The sequence below is a fragment of the Scyliorhinus canicula genome, chromosome 15 (assembly GCF_902713615.1).
Source record: "Scyliorhinus canicula chromosome 15, sScyCan1.1, whole genome shotgun sequence".
NCBI lineage: Eukaryota > Metazoa > Chordata > Chondrichthyes > Carcharhiniformes > Scyliorhinidae > Scyliorhinus > Scyliorhinus canicula.
In genome coordinates this window covers 82,057,659-82,072,632 of record NC_052160.1, presented here as the reverse complement: position 1 = coordinate 82,072,632, position 14,974 = coordinate 82,057,659, and the positions used below count along the sequence as shown (strand labels likewise).

General features: G+C 47.4%; 1 protein-coding gene and 1 long non-coding RNA gene across 4 annotated transcripts in view; one reads left to right on the top strand and one right to left on the bottom strand.

Moving 5' to 3' along the window:
• Positions 1-3,216: 3,216 nt before the first annotated feature.
• LOC119978586 lies at positions 3,217-9,225 on the bottom strand. The gene is made up of 3 exons (XR_005463497.1): positions 9,083-9,225; positions 8,864-8,990; positions 3,217-3,410 (listed from the first exon to the last, which is right to left on the bottom strand). It is a non-coding gene; the product is annotated as an uncharacterized LOC119978586 (long non-coding RNA).
• A 2,978-nt stretch (positions 9,226-12,203) lies between these two features.
• The window catches only part of LOC119978415, a 34,314-nt gene continuing 31,543 nt past the window's right edge, over positions 12,204-14,974 (top strand). For 2 of the 3 annotated variants that reach the window (XM_038820048.1, XM_038820046.1), the window contains exon 1: positions 13,788-13,916. The gene's annotated coding sequence lies outside the window, so the exon portion shown is untranslated. Of the gene's footprint in view, positions 12,305-13,787; positions 13,917-14,974 lie in introns of those variants that run through there. The other variant, XM_038820047.1, reaches the window with a different exon arrangement.

Below are 14,974 nucleotides of genomic sequence, written 5' to 3'. Positions count from 1 at the left end.
GAGGAGAATAAAAAATAAAAAATAAAAATTAAAATCTAATTTCAATTTACATTGATCTCAATGACGACGTTAGGCATAAGTTGAGCTGAGGCAGGATTGTACTTGGGCACTCACTGTTACTGAGATGGAAGTAGCTAATCTTAGTGATGGTGCCAATCTGTGGTCAGAAGCGTGTCTAAGAGTCACATATGGCAATAAAATTGCAAACAGTCTGGTTCAGGCTCGGATAGTTGCCAGAGAAAGGAATGGAATCGAGGCGTAGGCCCTTGGGAGCGGAGTTCAAGCTGTCGGCCAAATGGCCGATTCTATAGAATTTTGTGCAAAGCTCACGCTGCCCTTTGTAATTCAATTTTCTGGAAGTTCCTCAGAAGTGCGTGTGCAACGGGGGATATTCTGCTACTTTTCACAGAAGGCCGGTTTGGGACGTGACTTGCCAGGAAGTTGCACCCGAGCCAAAAAAGGAAGCTGTTGCTGCAAGAACGGAAAATGGCCCAGTTCAGTAAATGGCCCCAGCCTGAGCATTAACACAGACCGAGAGAAATGCCAGGTTGAACATTGCTGGACTCTCAAAGTGGAGCGACAGCAGAGCCAGTGAAAGTTGATCATTGAAGCTCTGCGAGGACTGATATGGCGCAGAGGTTGGGGTGCCATTGACATGCCTTTAAACACGGCAGGAATCCTCAATTTAAAATTGTCTGGAGTTGGTATATCTGTAATCTTGATTTTGGGAAATGGGTAATGGGGAATATTCCATGATATTCATATTAAACCGTTGCCTTAAAGTCGTAGTTAAATAATTACTAACCCTGAAAGGTGTTGCCTGTTGGCTCAGTTTTCTCTCAGATGAGGCGATGCCAGGAACAGCAAGAGAAGATCACCATGCTAAATCACAATATTTCCTCTGTCAATCAGGCACTCCACTCCCCATGGTACCCACCAGTCACTGCAGACCCCAGGGTACAGTGAGGCACTGGATCCTCACTTCCAGACAGGCGGACAGGGCGGTCCTTCTCTTGGGCCACTTTCATCCTGCAGATGAGAGAAGTTGCTCCAATCTGCCCGCCTCTCTCGCTGTCGGGGTTTCTGTAGGTCTTTCTCTCAATCACGAATGTCGGTCTACCCTTAACCGCCAAGTGTCAGTCAATACCCTGTGCCCTCTTAGGGAGCAGCTAGTGGCGGACAGCCCGCCTCTCAAAGCGCAGTTACGATTCTCTTCTTGCGGGAGGTGCGATTCACCTGTTAATAAAGCCAGGGGTCATTCAACTAGCATTGCAATAACCCACTGTGCGGGCTCAGCGAGTCCTGCTCATGGAATGGCTTGGCAGCCGAGAGTGTTCTGACAGGATTGAGACAGTCCCTGAGGGCCAGTTTAGACTCACTGTTGTTTCCTGAGAGCATCCTGTAGATGATATGAATGGAGAAAACCAGCAGAGGGAAAACCGACACTTAAAGGTCTTCCTGCCAGCAAGACAAAGGACATGCGGACAAATTACGGAATAGTCTATCCGAATATTTGTAGTCCACGTGATCTTCTATCTATTCTAATCCCTCTAGCTACCCTGTTCTCGGTTTCCCTTTCCCCATTTAGGCATTAAGCCTCCCTTTAAATTCAGCATTGCTATCTGCTTCAACTACTTGAATACCGGACCAGATCCCAATTTATGTTGGGGTACGGGTCGTGAAACCCCAGCAATTTGCAATGTGTAGAACTATTAGTGAAGGACATTTCACCCCAGGAGAGATGGCTCTGACCAAGAGGTATCTTTTATATCAAAACAAACTTTAATTTAAACACAGAATTAACCACATTAACAAAAGAGAAATAGCTTTACAATTCACAGTTAAATAGTTCTCAAAAAAGGGAAATGTTTTAACTTATACCCCACACCTTCACTACAGTATAACTATTCTAACCAAGCAACCACAATGCAGTTCAAATGCCACTTAGAAACAAAGTTAAACAAAACAGCTTTACCTGCTATCCTCTGTGTAGATCTTTTGGAGAGAGACCCTTTCAAAGGCTTCTCATTGAATCATAGAATCGCTACAGAGCAGAGAGAGACCATTTGGCCCATGGAATCTGAACCAACCCTTCAAATGAGCACTATACCCATGTCCACTCCCTCCCACCCCATCGACACCGCCGTATCCCCGCAACCTAACCTGGATATTGCTGGACACTTAAGGGCAATCTTGCAAGCCAATCCATATAACCTGCACAACTTTGGACTGGGGGAGAAAACCAGAGGAGCCGTTGGAAACTCAAGCAGACACGGGGAGAATGTGCAAACTTCACACAGTCAGAGAGCCAAGGTTGAACCTGGTCCCTGGTGCTGTGAGGCAGCTGTGCTCACCACTCTGCAACCGTGTCTGTCTTGTCAGGCCCTTCTGCTCAACCTAACAGCGTTTGACAAAACTGCAAACTACTCACAGACCTGGCTCCTCCCATTAATTACATAATCTGTATCCCACTAAGATGTCCCATGACCTGCTTAGCTAGGACTAAACACAATCCCTCAAATTATCTGTACCACAGGGAATTTCTAAGCAATCAAAACGATATCCCATTAGCCATATCCTGTACCAGCCTCCCCGGACAGGCGCCGGAATGTGGCGACTAGGGGTTTTTCACGGTAACTTTATTGAAGCCTACTCGTGACAATAAGCGATTTTCATTTCATGTAAACAAGTAAATGGTTGGAATGAATGATTACCACACTCTTACCGCAACAACTTAATTACAGCTTTTGCAGACACACAGTCTGGGTACATCAACCTAGGTTCTTTAATAATATTACTGCAACAAATATATACCATAACTCAAGCTTTTAATAACATTACTACAACAGATATAAAATACAATATATATATAACAATTCTTACATTCATCGCATACTCCATAAGAGAGAAAAATCCACATGGGCACCAATCTCTGTGTAAAGAAATTTAAACATCTAAAGTGAAATATTGAAGAGATAAATCGAGTTCCTCGAAGTAGAAGAGGATTGGGATGTTATGTTTCAAAGGGAGTGGTGCTGGGACCATCATTGTTCTCCATTTAAACAATGGTTTGGGGTCGGTTGTACAATTTCAACATTAGCAGATGAAGGTAGGATGGGAATGATAGTAAACAGTGACGAATGTACATAGAGTTTAATCATTTTGCAGAAAAGGCTTAAAAATGGCCAGCAAATTCCAATATCAATGAGTGTGAGGTGAAGCAACCTGGTTGATTAAAGCGGCCACATCATGTTTGGAAAATGAGGCATCGAAATTCATGCTGTTGCTGGTGTGAACGGTGGTATAGGGTGGGCCACCTGTTGCACAGTCCTTTGAATTAAATATCCGGTGCTGCTTCGAATGGGTGACTGATTCAACACCATCGATTCTAGAGCGTTCCCCCAAACAATCTAAATATGGCAGAGAGGTAAAGTATATTCAAGGCGCACATTCACAAATAATTTAAATGAGCAATGCGGTTAATAAGGTAATACAAATGCAAACAAAGTATTGGGGTTCATTTCCTGGGATGAGAGGGTATTATCAAGACAGACTAAATACCCTGGGTCTGTATTCCTTGGAGTTTAGATGAGTCAGGAGTGACCTTATTCAAACATATGAGATCCTGAGGGGGCTTGACAGGGTAGATGATGAGATGTTTTCATGATTGGAAGAGTCTTGAACAAGGGGACATGGCTACAGGAAAAAGGCCTGTGGACAGCAATTAAACCTGTTTTGTTAACTTTATTTATAAGTGGCATTTGAACTGTATTGGGGTTGCTTTGTTGAAATATTTATAGTGAAGGTGTAGAACATAAATTGAAGAATTCCCCTTTATTTAAGAACTGTTTAACTGATAATTGTAAAGCTATTTCTTTGATATTAATGTAGTTAATTCTGTGTTTAAGTTAAAGTTTGGTTTGACATAAAACTAAGGTGCGCAGAAATGTCATCTATCAGAGGATGGTGAATCTCAGGATCTCTCTGCCCTGGAGGGTGGTGTAGGCTGGATCATTAGAAATATTTAAAGTTGTGCTGGATAAATATTTGATAGATCGAGGAATAGAGGGTTATGGTGAAATGGCACAGAAAAGCACTTGAGGCTGGCATCGATCAGCCATGATTGTATTGAATGACGGGGCAGGCTTGACAGGCCTGGTGGCTTACTCCTGTTTCTAATTCCTGTGTTCTTGTGTTCTTGAATTGAATTTAAAATAAAACAGAGAAGTTGTTAAACTTATTAAAACGTTGGTTTGACCACATTTTACCCAGAGAGCGATTAGACTGGGGAACTTGCTACCACATTGAACAGTTAAAGCGAAAGGAATAGATATCTTTAAAACAAAGCTAACTAAATTTATGAGAGAGACAGGAAGAGGTGGTTAAGCTGATGGTGTTAGATGATGACCAGCAGACTGTGCTTTAAATCAGATGCACGCTTATCATTTTCTTCTAAAAGATCACACACTCCAAAGTCTGCCTTTTAGTTATCCTATTTGGGAAACATAAAAAACATTATCTCTCTCAGAGGCCCAGAACAACAGAAAAAAGATAGACAAGAGTTCGAGGTTAAGAAGGACCAGTGTGGATGAGATCAGGGAGAAATAGACTTGAGTGGGCCATATCAGATGAAAATGGACCAAAGTGGGCCATATTGGGGGAAATTGATCAAAGTGGGCCAGATCCCAGAAGGCATATGGGACACTTGCCTTGGGACACTTGCCTTTATCAGTCGTGGCATAGAATATAAGAGCAAGGAGGTTATATTGGAGCTGTACAGAACGTTGGTTAGACAGCTGAAGTACAATGCGCAGTTCTGGTCACCTCACTGTAGAAAGGAGGAGTACAGAGGAGATTCACCAGGATGTTGCCTGGGATGAAGCATTTGAACTATAAGGAGAGACTGGATAGGGTTGGATTGGTTTCTTTAGAGCACAAAAGGCTGAGGGGGGATAAGATTGAAGTGTATAAGGTTACGAGGGGTTTGCACACCTTTATAGGAAGCAGCTGTTCCCTTTAGTTGAGGAGTCAATCACAAGGAGGTATAGTTTTAGGGTGAGGCGATTTGAGAAAAATGGTTCTCAACCAGAGGGTGGTGAGAATCTGGGATGTACTGCCTGGGAAGGTAGTGGAGGCTGAAACCTCACAATCTTTAAAAATCACTTGGATGAGCAATTGAAAAACCATCATATTCAAGGATATGGGACAAGTGCTGGTAAGGTAGATTAGCGCGAGATTAGGGGTAGTTATTGTCGCAGCAAATTCGATGGGCTGAAGGGGCTTTTCTGCACTGTACGAGTTTATGACCCTCTCCCTCTATGACTCTAGATCAGAGGGAAGTTGACCATCACGGGTCAGATCAGGAGAAAGTGGGCCAGACTGGACCAGGTCAGCAAAACATAGATTGGGATGGACCAACTCAAGAGAATGGTTCAGAGCAGGAACAATTGGGCCAGAGTGCACCAGGCATGGAGACGAGAGTCAGCAACTAATCAGCTTTTGAATAGATGGACAGACGCTGGCTGGGACAGGAGTAGATGATAAGGCCGGGGATAGAAGTACAGGGTCAACCAGGCCATGTGCAAATATATAAGAAATGATGGGCAGATGGACATGAGCTGACTGGACCAAGAGGAAATGGACAGGAGCTGGTTGTACAAGGAGGAAATGGACAGGAGCTGGTCGGATGAGGAGGAAATAACCGGAACTGGTCGGACGAGGAGGAAATGGTCAGGAGCTGGTTGGTCCAGGAGGCAATGGACAGGAGCTGGTTGGTCCAGGAGGAAATGGACAGGAGGTGGTTGGATGAGGAGGAAATGGACAGGAACTGGTCGGACGAGGAGGCAATGGACAGGAGCTGGTCGGACGAGGAGGAAATGGTCAGGAGCTGGTTGCACAAGGAGGCAATGGACAGGAGGTGGTTGGTCCAGGAGGAAATGGACAGGAGGTGGTTGGATGAGGAGGAAATGGACAGGAACTGGTCGGACGAGGAGGCAATGGACAGGAGCTGGTTGCTCCAGGAGGAAATGGACAGGAACTGGTCGGACGAGGAGGCAATGGACAGGAGGTGGTTGGTCCAGGAGGCAATGGACAGGAACTGACAGACCGGGCATTGATGCACATGCGCTCCCTACGGGGGTGTTCATGGACAAGAACCAGGAGTAGATGGCCAGGCCCTGTCTGCCCATGGATAGAGGGACAATGCGGGTATAAAGATCCCATTTGATCAGGGAGTCGCTTCTTAATGGTAAAAGCACTTAACAACTACATATTCCACCCGTCGTATAGGGACCAAATACAACAACAACATATTGTATTGATACAACTCCTGACATAATGAAATGTCCCAAGAGGCTTCGCAGGAGCCTTTCAGACAACATTGGTTAGAAAGACACAGAACGAGATGTCAGGGTAGATAATCAAACCTTGGTCAACGAGATGGGCTTTAAGTAACGTCTTGGAGAGGAACGAGGGACAGAGATGAGGAGGTTTGGGGCGATTTTCGGAAGATACAGCCCCCTCGGCAGCTGAAAACACGGCCGCCACTGGTGAAGCAAAGACTGAGGGGATTCAAAAGTGAGCAGGAGAAAGACAGAGTTCTGAGTATTGTAAAGCTGGAGGAGGCGACAGAGGGGTTGGACACGAGACTGAGATGTAAAACAATGGCTAAGGAGATACGGTACAGACAGAAAATGTTCAGATAAGTTTGTGTTTATGGAGTGGGAACACTGACAAGGAGAGCATAGCAATTCTCCATTCTGGAAGCAATGCATGGATGTGAGTTCCAGCAGCAGAGACAGATGCAGGAGTGAAGGAGGTGGTTGGAGAGGATGTGGGATCGGAATGTTAGCTTCGGTTCAAATAGGACACTTGTTGTAAAAAGTCCAGTTCGGCTTCACACACTGGTTAATGGCTTAGAAGACGGAATTAAGCAGAGGTACGGGAGATCGATCCTTTGAAGAACTTTGATACAATCAATCGATTTTTAAAAAAAAGGTAGGGTTAGAAAGTTGAAGAATACAGTGCCGGACAGTGATTGAAGCAGAGGCCAAGTCAACATTTAAGAATGTGGTTAAAAGTTGTTTGAATAAAGGAAACCTGATCGGACACACGGCCATAAGCAGCTGCATGGGATAAAAAGTACTGTTCATGATCGGAATGACACTAATCAGCCGGCTACCCGAGTGTTGTCATTTCTCTCTGATTCTCTGAAGCCAACTGGAGGTAAATGTTACAAATCACAGTGAGATACAGAGGACATCTTCACTCAATGTAACCCGGGTTAAAACCCTGTGTTATATCCAGAGACTGCCTCCTTTATGTAATTGTCTCCAATCCTTCAGTAAATTCCTGCGCCGATTCACATGTACAGGTAGTCCAATTAAAATTGCTATTATTACCCTAATTGCGACGAATATCAGAATTTCAGATATATACTGTATTGTATGTATCTGGTGCAGTAATAGTTAAATACCTGAGTTAGTGTGCCTATATCTCTACTGCGGTAAGGTTTTCAAAACTCCCGATTTAAAGGGATGGCAGACATTCTAGCTACAGAAGGGATAATTAAAGCATCGTAAAATGCTCAATCATTCATTCCAACCATGTATAGTGCTTACCTAAATAGGACTAATGGAATTGTGTTTATAGAAAAAAGGTTCCCTGGGGTTTAGATAATTGAGGGATTGTGATTAGCCTCAGTAACATAGTCATGACCCAGTTAGTGGGATTGAGATTATGTAGTTACTAGGAGGAGTCAGAGGATGAAGCAATTAGGTGTTGTGTTTCACATTAGATTTTGCAGTGAACAGAACTGGAGCTTTTTGTCAAATGGTGGTATGTTAAACAGTAGTTTGACACAGGCACGGATCTGCAGACTATTTTCTGATGGATCTCTCTCTAACTCACAGTTTCTCCAAGACATATCTGTACAGCAAGTATTCCCATGTTTTCCAACTATATTTTCAAGTGGAGTTTGACTTAAAATGGGGTTTGCTTGATTGGATATAAGAAGATAGCAGTTAGGAATTAACGTGTTTCCCTTTATTGTTAGGCATTTTAATTGGTAATTGTAAACTATGTCTTGGTATGATGTTAAAGTTAGTTTAATAACAAATTAAAAGTTTGTTTTAATAACATATCCTTAATTGGACATGGAGTCACTCCTGCAGTGAAGTATTCTTTCTTCAGTCTTATAAATTAAATTAAATACAGTAAATTATCAAACCACATCTCATCCCTTTCCCCAATTATTTTATAAAACTGTCGCTTAGCTGTGATATCACGAGAGAGGTTGAGACAACAAGCTATCCGGGCCCATTCAATCAACTGAACGACGTCACAAATTGGGATTATTCCCTGTGGCATGTCCTCCAGGAGGAGCCATGTATTTTCAACAAGGATCTAACCTATCCCGGTTCGGAATATAATCCGAGAATGCCAAATGTGTGGGCTCCGGATTTTGAGGCAAGGACACGGGGCATAAACTCTGCACTGTCCTCAGTGTAGAGATTGGAGGGAGCCGAAACATTTTACAGGAGCATTAGAACATGTAATACAACACAGACCACAAATATTGGCGTTGCAGACTATCTACGATTGTACACGGCGCATGTGCATGCTGTGTGCATTTACACATATTGTAGATATACACACATGGCCATGGATATAGCTACATATTGCCTAATGTCATGATTAAAGGTCCTGATTCTGAAATGTCAACTCCGTACCCCCCCCCCCCCCCCGCCCCACCCCTCTCTATATGGGTGTTGCCTGGCCTACTACATGTCCCCGGTATTTTGTGTTTCTGTTTCCGATTTCCAGCATCTGCAGTATTTGGCTTTCGTTTGGGTTCACACTTTACCTCTGAGTTTAACACCGTCCTCATCCACAGGCACATTCCCAGGCTTCAGGTTTCAGCCGAGGGAGGCGCTCACTCCCGCCCAACCAATGGTTGCATTTCTAAACAAATCACAGCAGAAGCCCGGGATCTGAAAAAATAGGAGATGTTGTCAATACTCAGATAAAAGCAAATGACTGCGGATGCTGGCATCTGAAACAAAAACAGGAAATACTGGACAACCTCAGCAGGTCTGATAGCATCTGTGGCGAGAGAAGGGAGATAACCTTTCGAGTCTGGATGTGGTTGGCCGGTAGCATCAGAAGAGGAAACGGAATTAGATTAGTTAACATTTCAGGTCAATCATTCTTTCATGTGAAACTGCCCTCCCTAACAGCACATGGACTGCAGCGGCTCCTCCAGCTCCTCGAGGGGAATTCGGTCTGGCCAGCGACACCGCCACCCTCTGAAGGGAGTTTTACAAATCAGGGAAAAGGTAGAGGTGTAATTGGTTTTCTGCGGGTGAAAAGTGAAAGAGTGAAAAAAGAAAAACAAATGGAGAAGTCTGTGATTGGGTGAAAGGCAGGATAGTTTAAGTATGTAAGGCAAAGTTCCCATCACCGCCCATTTTAAACGGAGAAGGGTCATCAATCATAGTTCCTCTTTATCTACTCGAACAGCTCGTTTATCATTTCAAATTCGATCACTCTTAACCATCTCCACTCGAACGAATCCAAGCCTTCTTTATGTATCCTGTGCTCAATGGGGAGACTGACAGACTTGCATTTAAATAGCGCCTTTCACAACCTGTAGACGCTTTTCGCGCTTTACTGTCAACGAAGGACTTCTTGAAACGCAGACACGGATATCAGGTCGGAAACGCGCGAAAGCCAATATGCGCACAGCAAGATCCCAAAAAACGGCAACGACCAGATTGTTTTATGTGATAGTGACTGAGGGGCAAACATCAGAGCAGACGCTTTTCTTCCAGATTGCGGCATGAGATCGTTTACAACCCCCCCCCCCCCCCCCACAGCAAATGGGGCCTCCCTCGGTTTAACGTTTGATCCGTAAATCGCCAGCCGCGCAGCATCGCCTGGGTACCACAACGGGATGTCAGATTTGATCTTTATGACCAAGTGCTGGAATGGGATTTGAGTCCAGAACTTTGTAACTCAGAGAGGCGAGATTGCTATTTGTGACTCAGAGAGATGATCCACGGCGGAAACTGAAGAAGGGAAGCATGCACACAGGAGTTGGACTCTCGCATAAAGAAACAAGACATAAAATGTTGTTGAGGCAGCTTTGAAGAAGGTTGGATTACAGGAGATGATTACTGTGGGAGAGGTCAGAATGTAACAGGACTACATGGAAGCTGGGCCAAGGGTAGACCATTCTCGAACACATATACTCACGACGAGAGGTTTAGGGCCGACTTTGGTCTATCACCTCCTTCTCTGCGCTCTCGATCCTTGTCAACTCATTCGCCAGTCTGGAGGCAAAGTTTATTACTTATGTATTTTGTTCATCTGTACAGAGCTGGTACAGTGGCCAAAATACAAGCTATCGGTCAATATATATACACTCAAAATAAGGGGAAGTAGATTTAGGACTCAGTTTAGGAGGAACGTCTTCACCCAAAGGGTTGTGAATCTATGGAATTCCTTGCCCAGTGAAGCAGTTGAGTCTCCTTCATTAAATGTTTTTAAGATAGAGATAGATAGTTTTATGAAGAATAAAGGGATTAAGGGTTTGGGCCGGAATGGAGAGCTGAGTCCACAAAAGATCAGCCATGATCTCATTGAATGGCGGAGCAGGCTCGAGGGCCATATGGCCTACTCCTGTTCCTAGTTCTTATGTACATACTTAATGTAGATAAATTGGAGAAGTTACAATACAAAGGTAAGTAGGAAAGTAAATTTTGAAGAGAAGACTGCATGACCAAATAGACAGATTAAGTGAGTAGGCAAATGGCAAATCGAGTATAATGTGGGAAAATGTGAAATTTGGCAAGAAGAATAAAAAAGATTATTATCTAAATGGCGAGAGATTGCAGAGCTCTGAGATGCAGAGGGACCTGGATGTCCTAGTGCATGGATCACAAGACGTTCGTATACAGCTACAGCAAGTGATTAGGAAAGTTAATAGAATGCTATCCTTTCGTTCCCCTCTCCCTTATGTACTCACCTCAACACTATTCACCCCAATTACTCCACGTGGCAGCCATACCACATTCTAACTGCTCTCTGGGAAAAGACTATTCTCCGAAATTTCTTGTTTGGATTCGATGGTTAAATACTCAATAGTTTTGGACTCCACGCGGGGATACACCATTTCTTTCTTTACCTAGCCTAGAATCGCCAAATCTTTACAGTGCAGATGGAAACCATTCGACCCGTCGAGCCTGCACTAGCTCTCTGAAAGAGAATTCGACCTGATCCGACTGCCCTGCTTTATCACCGTAACCTTGCACATTCTGTCTTTTCAGAAAGCAATCCAATTCCCTTTTGAATACCTCGGTGGAACCTGCCTCCAGACTCCAACCGCCCAAGGGTGAAAATAAATCCTCACATCACTTTTACTCCTTTTGCCCAATATTTTGACCCTTATCCTCTAGTAGATTCTGATGCTCTATTGAGTTCACATTATTTACCCTGTCCATACCCCCAGGGTCGTGAATAGCTCTATCAAGCCTAATCTCAATCTTTTTTTCGACAAGGAACAGTCGCAACCTCTTCAGTCTGCCCTTATAGCTACAGTTCTTTATCCCTGAAATCATTCTTGTGAATCTCCTCTCTCCAATGCCATCACACCCTATCAATCTTAGAAATTTCCAATAGATGACCCGTCACTCAACCGAAAGAACCCCAGCCTCGTTGAGTTTTCCCTGATTGATAAAGCCTCTCAAATCTGGTGCTATCAGCCTTTGTTTGCACCTTCTTCCGGTGCCTCTACATCCTCTTTGCAATACTTCAAGTGCAGGCTATATAACTTCAATATTAATTCTCTACTGTTCAATTCCACCGCTGCATAAATTTGTTCAGGGAGAAGACACTCCGAAAAACAAACGCATTTTAAGCAAGGGGCATCTTTGGGCTGGCGTTTCCGACTGGCAGCCCCTTCGTTAGCGAGCAGGAGCGACCGGGAAAGAACGGGGAGAGGAGGGTTGAAAGGAGCGCTCCGTTCCCAAGGAGATACAATCTTACATTGGGAATGCCAGACATTGGCAGCGGGCCCAGGGTCTGGGTGCTTGTAAAAAAGATAAGATGCCAATCGGGGTTGGAAACAAATTGAGTACAATGTAAATGTGTTGATTGTACGGGGGGGGGGGGGGGGGGGGGGGGGGGGGGGGGGGGGGGGAGAGATTCAGATCACGTGTGTATGTGACCTAAGGCTGGGCTGCTCCCCAGAATGCGCACAACATTGCAGGAGGAACAATAGAGTGCAGCCTGCAGCGCCGCATTGGTGAGTAAAAAGGCTGCAATGGACCGTCTTTTCATTCAGAAAGCCCCTCTTGCTCCCGGTGCAATGGTGGAGGAGCCGGAAGACCATAAAGGCTGGTGGATTTTCATTTGGTGTCTCGAAGCTGGCGAATTTCCTGCCCCTCCCCCTCCAAGAATGTGGAGCAATTGTAACAAGCATAAAGCGTCTCCCAAAAGGCACGGGGCGAAGTGGCAGGCACGCCTTTCCGTGGATGAGGCAACAGAGCACTCTGTTAGCGCACTGTTGCAATGACTGCGCAGCTGTATGAAAACCCATTCATTTTCTTCTCTCATTGCTATCCATGCACATGTTAAGGCATTTGCGACCGGATCATTTGTGCCTTTCTCTTGGCTATACTCGCTGCATTTTACTTCGAGGCGTTAGCTATCAGGGGGGGGGGGGGGGGGGGGGGGGGGGGGGGTGTGCAGGAGAGAAGCCAGACGGTTGGAGGAAGACCCCCACCCACTGTCCAGGGCTTGTTACTGCTGCAATCCAGGCCTCAGTGCTCGCTCTCTGCATTCACCCTGCTTGAGGTTCAAGAGATACTCGGTTGCTTTGCACTATCCCATCGAATTGCTCCACTTTGGTGACCATGCGTTCTCGTACCTAGATAATCGGTTTTGGAGTTCCCTCGCTAGACACCCACGTCTCTGTTTCCTCCATTAAGACTAATTTTGTTCGCCAATATGTGGGTGGGAATCATACTTTTTATAAAGCACACTTGTTTTTGTATCTTTTATGACGTTTAAGGCTCTGTAAATGTAAGTTGTTCTGTTGGTCAAGTAGCCATCGCGATTCAACTCTGTTTATCCCTCAATTAACTCATTCCACAGACTCTCTGATCCTTCCCGACACTCCCAACTGTCCACATCTGCAACCAAGTACTGCCACTGCTCCTTCTGCCACCCGGATTCGTCTGCATTCAGTTTACTCCCTGGAATGGCCACCAGGCGCACACAAAGGCCATTTAATTCCCAGGTCCTGGGTCCTTTAATTTACCTGGGGGATTACCTCCCTGCCCACACTCATTCCTCAATGTATGCCCATGCCTTTCAACCTTCTGTTTACCCCCATATCAATCGACTGAATTACAGGGCCTTGCTTTGAACGGTTCGAATTTCCCGGGACGTAAAATGATTATTTTCAGCAACTTTAACATTTTATCCTTCCAGTTATACATTGAAATCCCCTGCACCCCGCATATATTCCCTAAAATTGGCTTATTCCCTCGCACCTGCCTCATGCCCGCCCCTCCCCCACCCGAGCGATGCTGCCTGCCCCTCCCCCACCCGAGCGATGCTGCCTGCCCCTCCCCCACCCGAGCGATGCTGCCTGCCCCTCCCCCACCCGAGCGATGCTGCCTGCCCTTGCCATTCTCTGGGGCCCTGTTGTTGCAGCGGTGCTGCGTGATTGACTGAGAGCCCGGATCCAGTGCCTGTGATTGACACGTGGGCGGGCCGGTCTGTGACGTCACGCCCTGATTGACAGGCGGTCTGCCGGACTGGGGCGCCTGCGCAGTGAGTGAGGAACCGGACCCGGCTGTAGTAACCGAGCGGGCCCCGGGACCGCGGCAGGGCCGGAGTGGCCGCCACAGGTAACGGGCTTCTTTTGACGCGTCTTCGCTGCGATCGGCCCTGCCAGTGCTTTAGGTTCGGTGATGGGAATGTGCTACCGGCCAAACCGGTAGCTCGCCTCTTCCTGTCGGAATGGCCGGGCGGCCGTGATCGGGAGAGGGGGCGGGAGCCCAGCGCCTTGCCAGCGGGTGGGGGTGAGCTCCGCCTGGGGCCGCCAAACATCCTGTTCCCCAGGCGGGGCGGGCCCCCTAAACCGGGCCCGAGGCAAAATACTACCCCCCCCCCCCCCCCCGACCGCACAGAGCCCCACCGCATTCTCTGCCCCCTACCGGCTGCCCTTTCCCCACGGCCTCGGGACCCTCCATTTCCTGCCCCCCCCTTTCCCTGCCCCCACTCTGCCCCCCCTAGTCCCTGCCCCCACTCTGGCCCCCCAGTCTCTGCCCCCACTCTCTGCCCCCCCCACTCTCTGCCCCCCCACTCTCTGCCCCCCCACTCTCTGCCCCCCCCACTCTCTGCCCCCCCACTCTCTGCCCGTACACTCTCTGCCCCTACACTCTCTGCCCCCCCACTCTCTGCCCCCCCCAGTCTCTGCCCCCCCAGTCTCTGCCCCCCCAGTCTCTGCCCCCCCCAGTCTCTGCCCCCCCAGTCTCTGCCCCCCCCAGTCTCTGCCCCCCCCAGCCTCTGCCCCCCCCAGCCTCTGCCCCCCCCATCTCTGCCCCCCCCAGTCTCTGCCCCCCAGTCTCTGCCCCCCCCCAGTCTCTGCCCCCCCCCGTCTCTGCCCCCCCCCAGTCTCTGCCCCCCCCAGTCTCTGCCCCCCCCAGTCTCTGCCCCCCCCAGTCTCTGCCCCCCCCAGTCTCTGCCCCCCCCAGTCTCTGCCCCCCCCACTCTCTGCCCCCCCCAGTCTCTGCCCCCCCCAGTCTCTGCCCCCCCCAGTCTCTGCCCCCCCCAGTCTCTGCCCCCCCCAGTCTCTGCCCCCCCCCAGTCTCTGCCCCCCCCATCTCTGCCCCCCCCAGTCTCTGCCCCCCCCAGTCTCTGCCCCCCCCAGTCTCTGCCGCCCCCCCAGTCTCTGCCCCCCCCA